Source organism: Excalfactoria chinensis, chromosome 2, assembly GCF_039878825.1.
Source record: "Excalfactoria chinensis isolate bCotChi1 chromosome 2, bCotChi1.hap2, whole genome shotgun sequence".
In the NCBI taxonomy this organism is placed as follows: domain Eukaryota; kingdom Metazoa; phylum Chordata; class Aves; order Galliformes; family Phasianidae; genus Excalfactoria; species Excalfactoria chinensis.
The window spans coordinates 86215542-86233651 of NC_092826.1; the positions used below are offsets into that span (position 1 = coordinate 86215542).

At 38.9% G+C, this 18110-nt stretch overlaps 1 long non-coding RNA gene across 1 annotated transcript in view; it reads left to right on the forward strand.

The window, feature by feature from the left end:
- Positions 1-14427, forward strand: part of LOC140249039 (uncharacterized) — a 71320-nt gene extending 56893 nt beyond the window's left edge. Inside the window, exons 2-3 of the long non-coding RNA XR_011902931.1 lie at positions 6393-6474; positions 14009-14427. This is a non-coding gene — a long non-coding RNA (uncharacterized lncRNA). The remainder of the gene's footprint in view (positions 1-6392; positions 6475-14008) is intronic.
- The last annotated feature ends 3683 nt before the right edge of the window (positions 14428-18110 follow it).

The window sequence follows — 18110 nt, forward strand, 5'->3', positions numbered from 1 at the left end:
CCATCCCTGAACAGCAGCAAAGGGCTCCATGCTCCCTTTGGCCTTGCCTGCTAGATTTGTCCTCCTCATCCAGCAGCTGGCAGCAGGGAAACCTTCATAGACTGAAAAGTGCTTGGTGCTGCATATGATTTCTTTAGTGGATGTGCAGTGTCAGAGTGATAATTTCAATCAGCTTGACCTGGATCTTCTTTTAAGTTGGGTCTCTTTGGAAACACAATGCTAAGGGCATCTATGCTAAATGGACTAGTAAAAATAAATGGATAGTGGAGTGGCAAAGTGAGTGAATGTTCCATCATTGGTGTGATTTAATTAAATGTATTTTCACTTGTGATGGATAAAAATCCTGGACCTAAGGGAGTTTTGGTGGCAAATAGTATGGATCTACAAAAGTCTATAGGGTTTTTTGACTTTGTTTCTACTGATTTACAAGCTTCAGTAAAGAGCTGCTCATTCTGCATCAGATGGACATTTGTAAGAGTTCCAGCGTGGATGTAAAATTTTGCTGCAAATGTTTTTTCTGAGAACGCAGGTAAGGTGAACACTGAGATTAGAATGTGGATAAGAATAAAATATGCTCTGGCTTTTCTGTGCCTAGATTCTCCTTGCAATGGAATATGCTTCTGAATTATTTTCACTGAATGAAGCTTTTATGTCCATTTATTCCTTGATTAGGAAGGCAATGATTTGAAAAATTTAAGATATTGAGGTCTCAAATGTCAGAGATGCCCGGCTTTTAGAAAAGCTAAGTAAGCATTTCACTGCAATATGCCCAAAATAAATTGCTGTGAATGTGGATGTACAAATAATTCCGGATCAGTTTAATGGGTCAAGCTTTCATATTATTGAAATGGTGATGAATGTATGCACTCGTTATCAAGTTAAAATCACCAAATGTGTTCTGTGCGAAACAGAGGTGATGCATTTATTGAACGTTTAGCAAAGGAGTGTTGTATGAAGTGTTGAACCTGAACAATATTCTATAAATTTTCTTTTTTAATATCAAAAATATAATTTTCCTGAAGTTCATCCAAAGTGGAAGATCAGATTTTAGCTTCCATCTGCGTGTTGCCGTTCATGCTTTCAGTTCTGCCTGCTCACAAGTTGTTTTGATGCCCTTCTGTGCTCCCTGTCCCGATGGCCATAAGTTGGGTGCATTATGTGCATACAACCTTACTTTACACTGTCCTTTGCATCTCTTCTATTGTTTACTTACAATAAAGAAAATGGTCTGAGAAGCTGACAAGCAAATTTAAGCAAGTGCCAGTGTTTCATTTGGTAATGTAACTTTAGATTAATCATTGCAAATGAGCGAGTATCTGACGAAGGTATGAGATAATAAAAGGTCAGACAAAATGGATGGAGCTGAGCGCTTCTAAATCTGTCTGCTCTCTTCATAGCAGATCACCAGGGTTGAATTTAATCTGGTATTAAAATTCAGTTTCTTCTTTTTCTTTTTTAGGAACTGATCTACGCTATATGGTATGATAGGGGAAAAAAAAATACCTGGAGTTTTACTTTGTATTTCTTTAATGTCAAATATCTTGGATATCAGTTTTTTAAGATGTCTGATTATTTGTCCTGTTTTCATCATGCTCTTTGTTTAAGATGGTCAAATTTAGATTTTCTTTTAGATAAGCCCTTGGCCTTTCAGTTGCTTTTGCCTTGCAAAGTCGTTTATTCCTCCAAGCCAGATTCTGCAGCTCCAGCTGTGAATGTAGATGAATGTTCTTGCAGGGTCAGTACTGTAGCACTGAACCTAAATAAAAGGATTAGCAGGAGTTCACTTGAAGTAAAAACTCCTAATTTCACTATAATAAGTACAAGAGACAATGGAAGGGGTGGAGGGAGCATAAAGCTTTACTATTAAAATTGCTAACAAATGGTTATTCAGCTCTACTTCTGCTTCTGTTGCACTTCTCAAATGGTAATGAAGGATGGGACTGAACTAGTTCATGGGAGCACTTTAATTCCTTGACTACAAGTTTTTGTTTAACTAAATGCTGTGTTAGTTTTTTCAGTGGTAAGGAGGTTGCTTATGAAGGAAGATGAAACATCAGGAATCGCTCATTATTTCACACAATCTTTGGCCTTTATGCAGATAGCTGTGGTTGGACTGATCCTAACAGCTGTAAATGTTGAGCTTGAGTCTCATTGCTCCAGAAGTGTGTGTTATTTCCTGCAGCCAATATAATCTGGTTTTAAACTCCTGGCAAAAGCAGAAAATGTTTATGGCGATTCTTCATCTGTGTACATGGACCTCATGTTTTCTTCTCCAAATTGTATGCAGGTTTCTCCATAAATATCTATTTCCATTAAAAGTGCGTCAGATAAAAAGAGCTCAATAACCTATTTGATGGAGCAAACTCTCAGTTACAAAACATTCTTTTTCAAAATAGTCACTGCTACCATTAACTATGTATTTTCACCACTGATGAACAGCCTGCATGCTGTGCTTGTGGAAATCTGCATCAGCAGAGGAGTCTCGCTGTTGCTGTTGCCACTGCTGAGACACACTACCCATTGCCTCACTATTCTTAGATTGGCTGTTTGCTCTCCAGCAGCATTCAAAAAACATCAGTGGGTGCAGTTTTTTCCAAAAGGGGTGTCATGGTTTTATGATTTTTGGCTGCTGGTATTCCACATCATAACATTGTGAAGTGCACTGGGAGTTAAAGTGTTAATGCTCCAGTTTCAGGTACCTGTCTGGAAGAGAAAAACTACATTCCTCAGGGGGCTTTGTGGTCAGAGAGGAGATAGAACTCCTGGCAAGGTCACCTGATTGGGTTTTTCTCTTTGTCTCTCTCCTCCTTCATCTTTCCTGGCTGCTGCCTGTCCCAACTGCATGCATCACTTCAGCATTATTCTAAGGCCTGCAGCTTTCAGATACTCTTTCATTATATTTGTTTTATTAGCTTCAATTCTAATTATATTGTAGTACAGTGTGTTATCTTGCATTCCAATTCCATATTTAGTAAATCAGTTTGTTTCTCCTCAGATCGTTGCTGCTGTTTTCTAATTATTTTGGGGTCCCCTGTTTCCCTTTTCCAGTGGCAGGGATTTTGTGAAATCCCTCCACCCCACTAGTCACGGAATTGGGCCAAACCTGCCCATAAACAGTTTGATATGGAGGAATTCAGTTCCAAACTTGCATGTCAGACACCATTTTGTCAGACTGCCCCTCACATGCAGTGACATGCATGGCAACTAAATGTAATAAGTTACTGATGGAGAGGTTCAACCTCTATTTCCATACCACCACCATCTTCCTCTTATATTGTAAATAATAAAAAAGGAGGCATTACTTTAAGAGCAGCTGCTGTGTACCTTTTTTCAGGTCTACTGGAAATCAGAGGGGCACCTGGGAGCTTCCTCATTCTGCACTGCTTAAGAAATGAGAAAGAAGTTCTCTAATTCTGGTAGCAAGATCTCAGCTTTGTCACTCACTCCATCTGGCTGCAGAAATGGCTCTGGTACGCAGGCAGCTAACTCTACTGGAGCCCTGGCTACAGAATGCCATAGTGCCTGTCCAGGTTGCCTGCCAGGAGCTCCTCGTGTTGTAACCAAGGAATGAAGTCTGGTGTGTGAACAGAATCCTTCTTGGTACGGAGCAGAGGTGATGATTGAGCACACACTTAAAACTAGAGAGCATTGTGGATTCTTTTTTATGCTTTTATTTCTTACTTTTACTTCAAAGGTGCTGCCCTTTTGAGACCTGCTTGTGTCTATATTTGCGAACAGATAACTTGAGAAATTATTCCTCTATCTTGGTTTCATCAAAGCTAATTATTTTTCTCAGAGAAGAGAATAGGGACAATACTGTGCTGTGCTTCAACAATGGTTTTGATTTGGGACCTAATGAAAATCATGCTAGACTTCAAATGTTCATCTGCTTCTTTTATTTCTCTCCTGTTGTTTTCTTGCTTGCACAAACAGAAATGTGGCTTCAATTTGTCCTCATGATTATGTTGTGGACCACCTTCTGAAACTGCAGGGACCACCAACAGGCTGCAGAGATGGTTGGGGAGCCACAGTCTGCACAGGAATCCATATAACTTTTTGGCTTGTGTTATACCCTTGCTCCAGCACCCGGCATCAAATGCTTCTGATGGTCTTTTGTTTTAAAAAAACAAAAATGAAATCAATGTGGCTTTAATTAGCCACAAGTGGCAGTGATCTTTTAAAGGTAGATACTACTTGTATGTAGATGAAATAGGCATATTTCTTCTTCTCAACTTCATTTTAATCTTGGATGGTGTGGTTTTTCTGGCTGTATGTTCAGGAAGGCAGTCTCTGCTTTACTATGGTCCTCTGTTTTTCCTGTGTCCCTTAGTGCCCTCATTGAAAGAGGTCACTTCATGGAAATAACAGAGGCAATGTTGGGAGAGACACCAGCACATTTTGTGGAAACAATCTGCAGTATTCCTGAGTGTTTTGGTTTCACTTTAGTCTGCTTAGGTTTCCGAAAACTTAGTATGTTGCAAGGTTTAAATTTTAGACCTTTCTAGATAAACCTGTCAGTTCTTTGCAGTCTTCTATAGTTGCATTGAGTACTTTGTGCTAACAGCATATAAAAGTGGACAGAGGATTGCAGTTTTCTTGGAAAAGCCACCAAATAACATGAATGCACGTCAATCCTATATGTTGCGTTCTAACTAGAACTAACACTGCAAGTTAAAACCTGTTAGGTTTTCTCTTAAGTCATTCACAAGTTGGAAAGGTGAATGGTCCTTTTTGTTTCACATGTCATCAGTCATGTAGGCTCAAGAGATTTTTGTTCTCTGTAAGCTACAGCTGGGTAACCACACACTGTCCTGTCTTTGCTCTGTCTTGTTTCTGGGCATTCTCACTGGAGGCTGAGTGGGTTGTGTAGAAGTAAATGAAGATATGCATTAGCCAAGACAGGCTTTTGATCCTACAATTTTAGTGGAGGAATTTTTACTTGACTGTTTGATTTGAGAGGTAATGATTTGAATTTTTATTTATTTTTATTTTTATTTTTATTTTTTGTTTTTATTTAAGCAGAGCAAGTATGAGGAGTCAGTAATAAGAGTATTGCCAGACCTTGTCATTTTTCTGACTGTGTTCTAACTGTGTTAAAATAGCAGTGTGAATTTGGTAGTGTGAAGGGATGTGAATGAGAAAAATGATTGCAAATCTATTTTTCCTTCTCAGCGGACATTCTAATTTTTATGCAAGTATACATGTGCATCTGATTAGACACTATAAATCCTGTAGAAAATGGGCTGTGGGTAATCCATGTGGATTATCTGAACCTTGTTTCATAATATGTGAAATACAGTGAAAAAACGTAGTTATGCTTCAGGTGATAACTTGCTGGCCTTATTTACTGGAATGGAAAGGGAGGGTATCCATGGGACATAGGTATTTAAATCTCAAAGCAGAGAATGCGATTTCATGCGTTGTCGGTTGCTAAGAATTGAGTAGAACCTACTGAGGGTTTGCACTTTGCATCTTACTTTAAGGTAACTGAATATAGGGAAAAAATGTATGTGTAATACAGATGGAATTTATTCAGAGTTTTGCTATTGCTTATAAAATGACATGCTTTTATGAGAAATTACTGTTCTTGTGTTCTAGAAAATGTGTTTTGCCAATGAAGTTTATGGTGATGTGCTATCAGTCCTGGAAATGCTGTACATGTGTACTGTGTATTTACTCTTTTAATCAAGCAGATGTAAACAACGTTAGTGTTGTTTCTTTTTTTTTCCAATTTTGTATTTCACTTACAAAGAGAAGACAGTGGGGATACTGCAACTTGGATTAGTTACATTGTGTTTTATGAAACTTGTAGTGTGACTTAGAACCACAAAACTACTCTGAAGAATGCTCTGGAATTTTAGATTTTTTTATCTATGATGTTTATCTGGATGTTATAGAAAAATAGAGCTTTCCAACTCAAATTAAAAAAAAAAAAGGAATATTTGAAGAAAATCCATGTGTTTCACATCTGGCTTAAATCATTCTTACTGTGAAATATAGCCATGATTTAGAAACGTTATTTCTTCTCCAGTGAGAACTGAAAAACTTCTCTGTATACATTTTGAATTAATATCTGCATGTGAATATGTGGATGCAGCATAGTTGCCAAATCATGAAACCAAGTAGGGATAACTGCTTTTCTTTTGGTATTGCAAATCATGTTGATTTTTCCAGTCTTTTTATTAATTAAAGTTTGTGTTGTTTTAGCTCTGCCTTAGATGAATGCACAACAATTTTGTTTGTTATAAATAAGAAGTTAGACTGGAAAAAGAACAGTAACAAAAAAAATCCTTACAAGTGTAGCATGAGACTGAACTCTGAAGTATGACTCTACTATTTGCTGTGCGATTCTGTATCATGTAACTTGCTTATATTTCTTTTTAAACATGTAGGAACTCACCAGATCTTTTCTTGTTATATGGTTGCTGAAGCATTTTCCTGGCACAGCAGTAATGATTGATGAACACACTTCAGGTAGGAAACCAGATATATTCCATTTGGTACAGTTGTTCATTAACTTTCCTCACATTGTTTTGGTTAAGTTTCAATAGTAGCAGTCTTCAACATTACAGCATCAAAATTCACTGAATATAAAATATAAATAATCTCTTGTCCACATGAATGTTTGCATATGTCTCTCTGTAAATCATCATGAACAGCTTTTTGGTTTTCCTCCCAGGTTTGGTAACTCTGACAACAGATGACGTTACATGTTAGATTGGGTTTTAATGATCGAAAGATTATTGTAAAATACAGTCTGTCACTACTAATTCTTCCATCAACCCACCTGCTCCTTCAAGAATTAGTTCCATCTACTTTAACTTATAGCAGATTGGAACATCTATTCCAGAAGGCTTTACTTCTCTTAAGCCACACTTTCTCTGCTGAAGAATAAAATGGTGAGGTTGACCCCTTACTAAACTTTTTACCAGGTAGTCTGCTCATAGTTTTCTAAAAATATCACCATAAAGAGGGAAGCAATATTTTTTTTTTTTTCATGTTTGTAGGGAATTCCAGTCTGTCTCACTGGGGAGGCACTGGATCCAGCAAATTCTTTTTTAACCCCCCTTGTGATTCATGTTTGGTTACTCAGATCTGTAGTGGTCATGATTTACCTGATGAGGGTTTCTACTCTTTCTGCCCATATCCCAACTTTTACAAGAGACTTCATAAAATTCATTTTTTTTTAATTTTTTTTTTCTGAACAAATCAATATCTATAAAAGATCTATTTCCATTAAAACTGTCAAGAATGTAGTGTGAGTATGAAGATGTGTGCCGTACTGTTTTCTCAGCATAAAGCTGCAAAATCTTTTTCTCAGTCTTGCCATGTACAAAAGTTATGTGATGTTGATAAACGATATAAGATGATCAGTAACATGCTGTTATCCTCTGGAATTGATTTAGAATTGTGGGTGCAAATGAGCTGGCTGCTGTTATAGTCTTTCTTGTTGCCACTGTATAAAAGATTTTCTTTCATTTACTTTTGAGTTTTGTTAGTAGTTACAACTATAGCCCTGAAAATAAGGTCAATTTCTGAATCTCTTGAGTGACTTTAATACCTGTTCTTTGAGGTTGAGCTAATCCAGAAAATAGCGTTCAAGTTGTTGATACTCCTGGAAGTTAACCCAAGCTCTTTAAGGCCTACCCAAAGGCAAGCAAGGAATGATGGTTTTGATTCAGTTCTTGCTCTGTCACAGTCTTCCTGGGAAGCCAAGGGTGAACTCTCCAGTGCCCACATCAGTGGGAAGTGCCTTGGTACCTATGTGCTTGCTTGCATTCCTAATGAAGACAATTAGGAGGATGATGGACAAAAAAGTACTATGGGCAAAACTCCTGGGCTCCATAGAGCTCTCTGTCCATATGGGCCTTGTTACACTGGTAGTGTAGAGCTACTGGGAAGTTGCTGCATGGAATTGCCAGCATACATTTCAACTGAAGCAAAAGAGTGGTGTCTGAGTACATGCATGGCTTTTATTTCTGGTGTCCAGCTGTCCTCTTTTTTCATTTCTTCCTTTGCAAAGGTGTTGTGGAGATAAGCAAGGCAAAGACTGTGCTGTGTCCATGCAGGAGCCAGATGTCTACCTGGCCTTCAGATAAAGATACAAAATACCCAAATAGATGACTCTGGGATGTTACTTTGTTTTGCAACTACTCTGGGTTCTAAGAGCATAAACACAGCAAACACATCGAAGTGTCATTGTTGATTAGACTAAGGATCCAATTTAAGTCTAAATCTTTAGTAAGGCATAGCAGGCTACTGTCTTAGAGGGGGTAGCTGGTAGCTGATGCCAGGGAAGAAGGGTGAAGAACAAACATGTGGTTGTTTTCTATCTCAACTGCTCTTAATCTGCAGATGATGGACCTCCGTGTTAGTGGTGGAATCTATGCTGAGTAGCCTTGGGTATAATTTTCCCATTCCATGTTTTTTTTGGGGGGGGGCTGTGTTCTCATCCCAGATGATTTCTGGGCTTAGTGATTCTGCACAGTTCGGAATTCCCCAACTGAATGTTATGCAGTGAGGTGGGATGTCTTCCCTGTCTGTCTTAAACCTCCTGCTTGCTGATGTCACTTAATCTGGGGACTAGGACAATGTGCCAGGAGAACCAGGAATTGCAAAATGCCCTTTCTGCTCTAGTGGGATAGTGGAAATGGGGGATGGCTGCTATATTTTAGAGAAAGTATCTTTTTAAAGAGTTACGGAGTGAAATGAAACTGAGAGATTTCTGTGACTCTGGTTACTGTTGCCTTCAAAATAGATTTGAAGCAACTTTTCACATCTGTATCACTTTTCACTTTGAGCTAATTTTCCATGCTTTTAATTAATGCACATATTATTGTTGCTGTTTACAAGGAGATCTAGTAATTTGGACTTGTGCTTTTATTTTATTCCACTCCTCTGAATTTCAGAAATAAAGGAAGGTGCTCAGTCTTCCAAGCTGTGAGGCAGTTATCCTGGCAGTTTTGTTGTTTTTTCGCTGATTAGAATTCAAGAGTGTGTGGGGAAAAAAATACTTAAGTTGTGATATAATAGGGACATAGGTTCTGAATTGAGCCTCCTGGCAATGCATTAAAACACTGGGATATTAATCAGAATATTTACACATTATATATAAAAATAAAAAGATATATATTCTTCAAACCTCTGCTGTTAGCTTCACAGAAATTTAGGTAGGTTAAAAAGGAAAAAAAGTGTTTAATAGTGCCTTAGCTGCAGAATCATTGTGTTGAATGCCTGACTCCATGTGTTGCAGGTACTACATCAAGGCTATAAAAAGAAGTGTGAACATTGTATAAATTTACCTGACTTGGTTAGATGATGCGTCACGAAAATATACTGAGCAGTATATTTAATATTAACTACTGCAGTAGAATTGTCAAATGGAAGGTTGTAGCTCCTGTGCCGAAGATGATTCTCTTTGGAAGAAAAAGCATAGATATATTAAGAATTGAATACACATTACTATAGTTTTAAGAGTAAAGGCTTTTAAAATTATGGAAAAGCAGACAGAAGCAGAAAAACAACTCTTAGCTAAAACCTAGTTGAAGGCTAATAATTTAATTAGACTGATTCTCCTTGTTGGCCAAGAATCTTATGGAGAAAAAAATTATTGTGTCTGGTTAAAAGTTGGGTTTATTTTTACTCTCAATTTTTTGGTTTTCTTCCAAATGCAATGAAGGTCTTGGTCTTGCAATTTGATCCTGATTACAGGGCCAACTTAATATTGTACATGTATTTTTCATCCAGTCTGCCCTCATTTTTCCTTCTGTGCTTGTATTTGGCAAAGAAAATAACAAGACTGCTCTTAGAAAGGGTCACCATATTGTCCAGGGCTTTCAGATGAATCCTTGTAAGATAGAAAGCAAGTCTGGTGCAGCATATCACTTAAGAATTTTTCAGTCAAGGACAACTCCCTTGCTTTTCTTCTGATGGTTCATGTGAAAGCACACAAAATGTTGCGAAGACATCTTTCTCACTTAAAGAAAACAACTGGACACCTTGTTCCTCAAGTCCCCAGAAAATGGGTAGGTGTTTTCCTTTGAGAATCCCTTCTGGGAAGCTGCTGGATGGTGAACTTGGCGAGACCAGCTGTTTAATGGAGAGCAAGTAGAAGAAACCCCAAATGACAGACTTTGCAAGACTGAACTGTGGCTGGTGTGATTGCTTACTGTTTTAAGTGTTGTAAAAGGTAGGCTGGTAAGAAAGATAGCCAATGCTCTGTGCTTGCCTGTGCAGGAAGGAGTAGCTGAGGATGTTTGGAAGAGGAGAAAGTGAGCAGGCCAATTTGATTAGTCTAAAGAGAATAAGGTTTAGCCACAGATCATCTGGATGTATGTGAATATGCAGAGGCAGATTGTTTCTTGACGGAAATTTGTAACAAATTGAAAAAACAGAGCAGAGGGTTTTTCTTATTTTTCTTCTTTGTAACAGGATATAACTAACTGTAAACTTTGGCAAGACTCAAATACCTGAATGGCTCTTGAAACTCTGTCAGTGTTCTTCTAAATTTCTTCTAGGACAGGACTAAGTGAGTAACTTTATTATATTTTCCTTCTTGTTAATTAGATGAAACAGTAAGCTTTATGTGTCCAGAAAGAGGTCAAAGCAAGCAAAAAATTGAGTTTAGTAGAGCCAAACAAGGATAAGAAATGAACCAGTTTCTCAAACTGGCAATGGCATACTAGGAGATTGGAAAAAGTATACTTGCAGGCTTCCTTTATTATTATTATAACCTCTTGAACAGAATAATCCAGTCCAAACAGCTATAAATGCTTTCCAATAGTGAAGTTTATGACCTAGTTTCAGAGTGAAATGCTCACAGTATCGCAGTGTATGGAAGGAACTTAAAAGAAGATGCTAGTGGCAATGCCTCTGGAGCAACTCTGTGTATTTAGGCATTCCTACCCTTTGCAAATACTTGCTAAGTGGAGTCAAGTGGAGTCAACTTCCGAAGTGTGGGGCTTTTCTCTTCTGCAGGAGGCTTCATAATTTAAATACCTGGGTTGGCATGGGGAGTTTTCATAGATGTCTGACTCTTTTTTTAAGCATAGCACTATTTGGAAAAGTAATCATTCTTCCAGTTATTTCAGCAGGAATTCAGCAATTGCAGAATGCCTCTCTACATCCTCTGGAACAGCGAAGCAGGAAAAGGTGGATTTCATCTGTTGACAATTCTTCTGTAGTGAGATGAGGAAAGCTTTGATTAGGCTGCATTTGATTCATGATCATTCTGCAAAGAAGCTCAGGGGAATGTGCTGAGGGGGTAGGCACAAAAAATACTGAACCTGTGATTTGAACAGCAGCTTTCTTTTAAATTGAAGAAATGTTTTTTCACTTTTGTATGCTCTTGTAGTAGGCATTGGAACAAGCCAGATTTTGATAAAGATGGCCTAGGGAGATGCTGGCCAAGCTGATGGTTTTATGATGGAGAGAAAGTATGGAAGCACTGAACAACATGATCTGTTGGAAACAGGAGGATTTTGATAGTGCTCCCTTTTCCTTTGACTTGATGGTATTATTGAAAGCAGGGGAGCTGTGCTGATCAGCACTATATACCATTTCTTTTTGCTACCTCAGGCAGGCTGGTGTGATCTTGAGAACATAGATCATTTATGTCGCAGCCAAGAAGCTTTTCTGCATGCTGCTAGAATGCATTAAATAATATTCGGTTTGCATAGCAAGAGTTCTAGTTAAAATTCCTACAGTACTTCAGTTATTCTTTTATTATTCCAGTTGCTTATAACTTCCTGAAATGCTCATGTCTCAAGTTGAAATTTTCCAGACTTGATCTTGGCCTGACAATGACCTTTCTTCCCTTTTTTTCTTTGTTTCTCTATTCTCTGAGGTATTAAGTGAATAGGGCTAAGATGTTTAATTTTAATGAGAAGAAAATAGTAGAAAAATATACTGTGGTTATTTCTTTAAGACTCTGAGATTGTGAATAGTTTGAGTGGTATAGCTGTCTGCGAAATGGTGGTGAAAATCCTTGGAAGTGCTTCTTAAATCTTTGCAGAAACAGTAAGAGATGGCTTCTCAAAACTCTTAAACATAAGGTGCTTTTTTTTTCCCCTCATCATGCACAAAACATTATACTCTATCATAATTATCACCTGCAGTTCATTTGGCCTGATCAGTAAATTGACTGTTGGAGTCAAACGAAGGAGTTATCCTCGCTAAAAGAACAGATCTGTTTTTCATTGCTTGCCACAGCCCTGGTGGCAAAAGAGCTCATAATGTGAGAGTGGAATAGCACAGCTGGTGAGCACTGCACTGGAACCTGCTGCCTTTGGGACACTCTTCCTGCTCTAACCAGGGCTCAGTTCTGGCTGATAATGTTGAAGTTCTCAGAAATTGCTCTTAACAGAAAGCTGTTACAAACAAATCTTTACTTTTAAATGCACTTCCTGACTGGCTCTTCTCAAGTTGAAGACTGAAGTTGTTTAGAGCAGAACTGTAGAGGAGCAGATTTATTCTTGGGATAGAAGGAAATTTTGAGGTAATTTCCTCTAAATTAATGCTGATTACACAGAATATATAGACATTTTAAGAATATTGATGGCGATTTTGTTGATAAACAGCAATTTGTGGGTTTTTTCTTAACTCATAAGATGTATTTCAAGGAAGAAAAAGTCATATATCTGCTGGCTTGCACATAGCCAGTCTTTCCCTGTAAGATTAGGACATTTGCTGAGGATACTCACTGTCCGTCTTTGTGTGAACACTTCAAGAAACTTTTAATTTCTGGAACTGGCTTCTGCTTGCTTCTTTTTCCATGGGAAAACCACTTAAAATCCATTCATGAATAGTCTTTGTTCCTATTGTTAAACAGACTTCTTCCCATTGGCTAATGCAAGTATCTGCCTCTGAAAGCTTCAGGGCAGCAGAATGTGGAGGATGATCACAAAGCTGCAAGTAGATACAATAGAGGTTTCCTGCACATGTGTGAATTCCCTAACTTTGGGCCTTCCATGCAATATCACAGTTCAGTGTTCTTTAGAGAACGGAAGGCATTCCACTGCCTGTCATAAACTTACTTTGATCATCTGCAAAATCGCCCCTTCCAAGATTCTGAGAGCTGCTCTGTTGTTCCTTCAGCAACAATTCCAGAGGATTGGTAAAAGCATGATGCCCATGGAATAAGCTCAGCTTTTCATATCAGCAGATAAGAGTTGCTTCTTTTTTGTTTGTTTGTTTTTGTTAATAGTATTATACATATGGTTATCTTAATACATTTAGGCCTTAATTTCGTTTTCATCACCATCTCTTCAAGCACAGCTCCATGTCATTCTGACTGCTTAGAAACTGGTCTCTCTGAATAGCTTTCCAAAAATAATTCTCCCTAGACAATACCTTTTCTGTTTTTACGGAATTGCTGCTGGTGGCTCATTGGCTTTAAATTCTTGACAGTGGTGAAAGCAGTTTTTGAGCTACGAGATCAGGCTGGATCACTTCCTGCCTGCTCTATCAGGTACAACAGTAACTTATCCAAATTAAGAAGAGGCTTTTGTTGAATGCTGAGGCAGTTTGTTTCAGGGTTCTTTGATGGTTTGCAGGTGATATAACAGAAGCTCAAGGGAGGGCTCTTCTGGCCTGAAGGAAAAAAAAAGCACCAAAAAACAAACAAAAAAACCCCTTGTTTTATTACAAATTCCTACTCTGTCTGACTTCTGTGGTTTCCTGACAGTTAATTCTTAAAAAAAAAACAAAACAAAAACTTGAGCAGTCTGATGTGGTTCAGAGGGATACCAGAATTTTGTTATCTTTTCATGGCCATGTGAACATGTACGTTTTTTTTTTTTTTAAAGGAGAGAAAGTAAAAATATATATATATGTACATATATATATATAAGTCTTTAAGTACTAGAGACAAGAGTGGTAAAATTCTGGTCAAGTGTTAAACAAAGATGTGGGCAGACTGACCTATCTTCTATTCATTCTCAGCGACAGCAAATTCTGTATTGTTCAGGTGAATGATCAGTGCATTTATATAAGCTTTTTTTCTTATCAGCTGTGTTGCTGCACTGCTGGCACTTCATGCATTGAACAAGTATGGCTGCAGAATTTAAGACAGAAAATATGGAATTCCAATCACAACTGCTTATAAAATTAATCAAAACATATTTGCTACACCACAGACTGAAACAGCTATCTCAGAGTGGCATTGATCTGTCATAAGAAGCAATCTGATACTACAGCATCAAAGGAGGCTGCTCTTTCTTGCCGACTTATGTCTCCAGAACAAGACAGGCTGTTTTCTTTAAATCTCAGCCACCAAACTTTGGACCAATTTGCTGTCCTTACATCAACATTCTTGTCAAGTGTGTGCTGTCCTTCTGACCAGCTATGGAGTGAGTCATGAGCTTCATAACTTGCGTCAAACGTAAGTGTCTGAAGAGTTTGGAGCCTGCTTTTGAGGAAAATCTTGGATTCTGGAATCAACTGGGTCTCCAGATAAATGGAAAATGACTAAAGCAGAATTGCCTTCAACAGGCACAGCAAACATTAGTTTCAGAAATTAAAAGAAGTCTTATCTTTAAAACAAGTCTTGCTCATCCTAATGGGAACAATAGCTTTGGTACTGGCAGCAAGTTGTGACTCCCATTGAAAATACAGCAACATGAAAGTGCAAGAGGTATTAGGTGAACAAAGTAACCAGAGCTGCTTGTAAGGTAGTTTCTGGTGATTTCTGGCATTGAAGTTTCTAGTTTAGGTTTGTTCTCATCCATGCTGTCTGTGGCTTGTACTTCTGGTTAAATTCCTGTAAAGTTTTTGAAAGATAAGCATCTGTTTCAATCACAGATACTGAAGAGAGGACTCAGTTATTCAGAAACACGATATTTTTACGTTTTTGGCCTGACGTGTCTCAGTTGTACCCTTAGCTATGTTTTTCTAGGGTCGTAACTAGACTTTGGTTCATTTTGTCAGCTGTAGAATATTTGGAGTGGATTACAAACAGGAACATGGAACTAATTTTATCGTGTTGATTTTATGTTCAGTGACTTCTGCACTGGTCTTTAATTTGTCATCTTCACTCTAGCTATGGGCTCAAGTATTCTGACATCCCAAATGGGCCCTGGTATTAGAGACTTCAGAAACAAAAGTCTTTTTGTCTTAGAGCATTTGAAAACTGACAGGCCATCCTTTAAACTGTTTGGTCAAATTTAATGGGGATTGATGGGCTTATCTCATTTTTTTTTTTTTTTTTCTCAGTTTTTTACACATTATTAAGCAGTCTACAGTGCTGAGTACTTCAGAAAAGTCAGTTTAACTTGTGAAATGCCAGTCTGCTAAAAACATCCTTTGTCACTTCCCCAGCCCCCACCCACCTCCTCTTGCAGACATGTTCTAGGAGTTAATAAAAAACACACCAGACAGAAAACCCAGTGTTGGCACAAAAAAAAAAAAAAGTCTCCCTGAGAGAGCTGTAGCAACTCCCACGCAATAAATTCACAGCTGAACGAATGCTGCTGCTGTTTTGCCTAGGCAAGGATCAGAATTGCTTTTTTTTGTGTGTGTGTCTGGCTGTTTGTGCAAATATGCCCCCGGTGCCTGACCTCCCTCTCTACCTTCCCAGGCCCCACAAAAGTGACTGTAATCCTCTTGGCTCCAGTTGCCTCCACTGGCAAAACACATCAGCCCTTAACTTGTAAGACATCCCATTGCACAGATGTCCTGGGGAGGATGGCCCTCTCCCCATCCCAGTTCTCCATGGGTTGGCTGCCTCTTCTCCACATGCTTGGGAGTGACTGACTGATTCTGGCTGCATTAGTTTGTTAGCTGAAAACCAGACTGGATAGTTTAAGACACAGCTTTATTTTTATTATTCTTTATTTATGAATCACAATTAGCATGCAGGCTTTATTATGAGAAGAAGCTCGACTAAGTGTAAATAGTTGTGTTTTTTTGTTTTTTGTTTTTTTTTTCTTAAGGAAGCAAAGAACATGGTAGCTTATCTCTGTAAGGAAGCTGAAGGTTGCCTTAGGGAACGCACCCCTGTGTATTGCTGCCCTGAGTGATTTGATGGGTTGATCTGAGACTCTGAGATGTGCCCTGGTGCTGAGATGTGTTGTATTTAGTTGGTGTAGAATCATAGAATGTCCTGACTGGGAAAGTGCCCATAGGGATTATAGAGTCCAGCTCCCGGTAGCTCCTGGTTCTACACAGGACCACCCAGAATTCTAAGAGCATTGTTCAAATGCTTCTGGGGTTCTGGCAGCCTGGGGTTATGACTACTGCCCTGATGAGCCTGTTCTGGAGCATGACCACCTCTGATCAAGAACCTGTCTTGAACATCCAACCCGACCCAACCCCGATGCAGTTCTGTGCATCCCTGTCACTATCAGAGAGATCAGCATCTGACCTTCTGCATCCTTCTTTAGAAATCTGCAGGCTGTTATGAGGGCATTCCTCACTTTCCTCTTCTCTGAACTGACCCAGCAAAGGAACCTCGGCTGCTCCTCGTGTGTCTTGCATTCTAGACCATTAACCATCTTTGGAGCTCTCCTTTGCACACTCTAATAGTTTTATGTCTTTCTTATAATGTAATGCCTAAAACCGCATGCAGCAGTAGTCAATATGAGGAATGAACTGGAGAATGTTCAAAATGTCTATTAAAAGGCGATGACCTGGCTGTGGCCATCAGTTGAAGACAGAGCAGTGCTCCACATTGGGATGTCTTCAGTCAGAGACAAAGTACTGAACTGGCAGACCTGTGAAAACCAGTATTCTGGAAACTCGGAAGTAGGAATTTTGCCACAGTCCAAGTGGGACAGAGTAGGAATATGATCTTGTTGGCAGATTTGTATTGCTGTTGTCTGATGGAGGTTATTCCTACTATTCTTTACTGGCATTAGCCATGGTTCGGTATGGGGAGAGAGACTGCCCATGACAGAAGCATCATAGTAAGAAACTTCCTCACTCAATTCAATCTCCCTGCTGACCACCCTTGGGGAGCAGATTACAGGTAGGGGAAGTAATGTTGGTGGCAGTGCTGCAGCTCTGTAGGTTCACCCATGCCGGAGATTAGGCCTGCTTCAAGCTGTGTCATGGCCATGCCCTTCCTCTGATCCCAATCATTAAAAGATAAGATTTCTTGAAATATCAGCAATTTTTGGCCTCCCCTGGCTGGAGCAAACCACTTAGCATACAGATGTGGAAACACTCAAATAGCTTTTCAGTGGGAAAGAAATGCTGAGCTCCTGTGATGTTTAACTTAGAATAAACATCTTTCACCTGTAGAGTGCTGGTAAATGCCACTTATGTACCATGGTCAAGGGCATCACCAGTAAGCTGGGAAAAAGCAATGTGGTGACTACACTTGTTTCTTCTGAGGAGAAAACAGAATAAAAATAAAGGTACGCATCAGAGAGGAAGAGTCCTGGTTTCTCAGAGTTTCCCTAATGCGCACCTGATATAAACCTTTTTTCTTTGAGGACAGCGTTGCAGGTTTTGAACTACGTACGTTTCGAAGAGCGAGTATGGATGTTTTGTTATTTAGAGGCAACACCCTGTCACCCTGATGTATATTCTGTTGTCTTTTCTTGCATGGTTCCCAGTAAGGCAAAAAGGAAATTGGAGGCTTTCTGTATTTTGCAGAAACTTCAGTAAGGCCTTTGTCAGAAGGAAAAGTTCAGTACTTATTCCCTCCAAACAGTAGGCAAAGTTGAGAGGTTTTGATTAATGTCCTGTGCTTTCTGAATGAAGAGTATGAAAGTAACCAAAATAATGAGATTTTTGATGCATTGAAATGCTTTGGAAAGGTGTGCAGAAATGTACCACACATGACTTTGTTTGGAACCAAATTCTCCTCAGCTTGGTTTCTTATTTTATTTTGTTTTCTTAATTAGCAAATATAGCATTTCAGTATAGACATGCACTGTAACGTTTTGTCTTTGTAAGAAAAAACAGGTAGAATCTGGGTCCTGCATGTGAAACTAGCTCTTGGACTTGTAGATCCATCTTACAGTGCTGTTCTCCTGAATGGGGCTGGGAATTCCCTTGATTTTATGTTCCAGGTAGGAAGCTAGATGTGGATGTGTGTGGCTCACCACAGACAAGCTGCAAATCTGAATGAACCTCTGTGAGTGTAGAGCAGTTCTGTGACTTGTTTA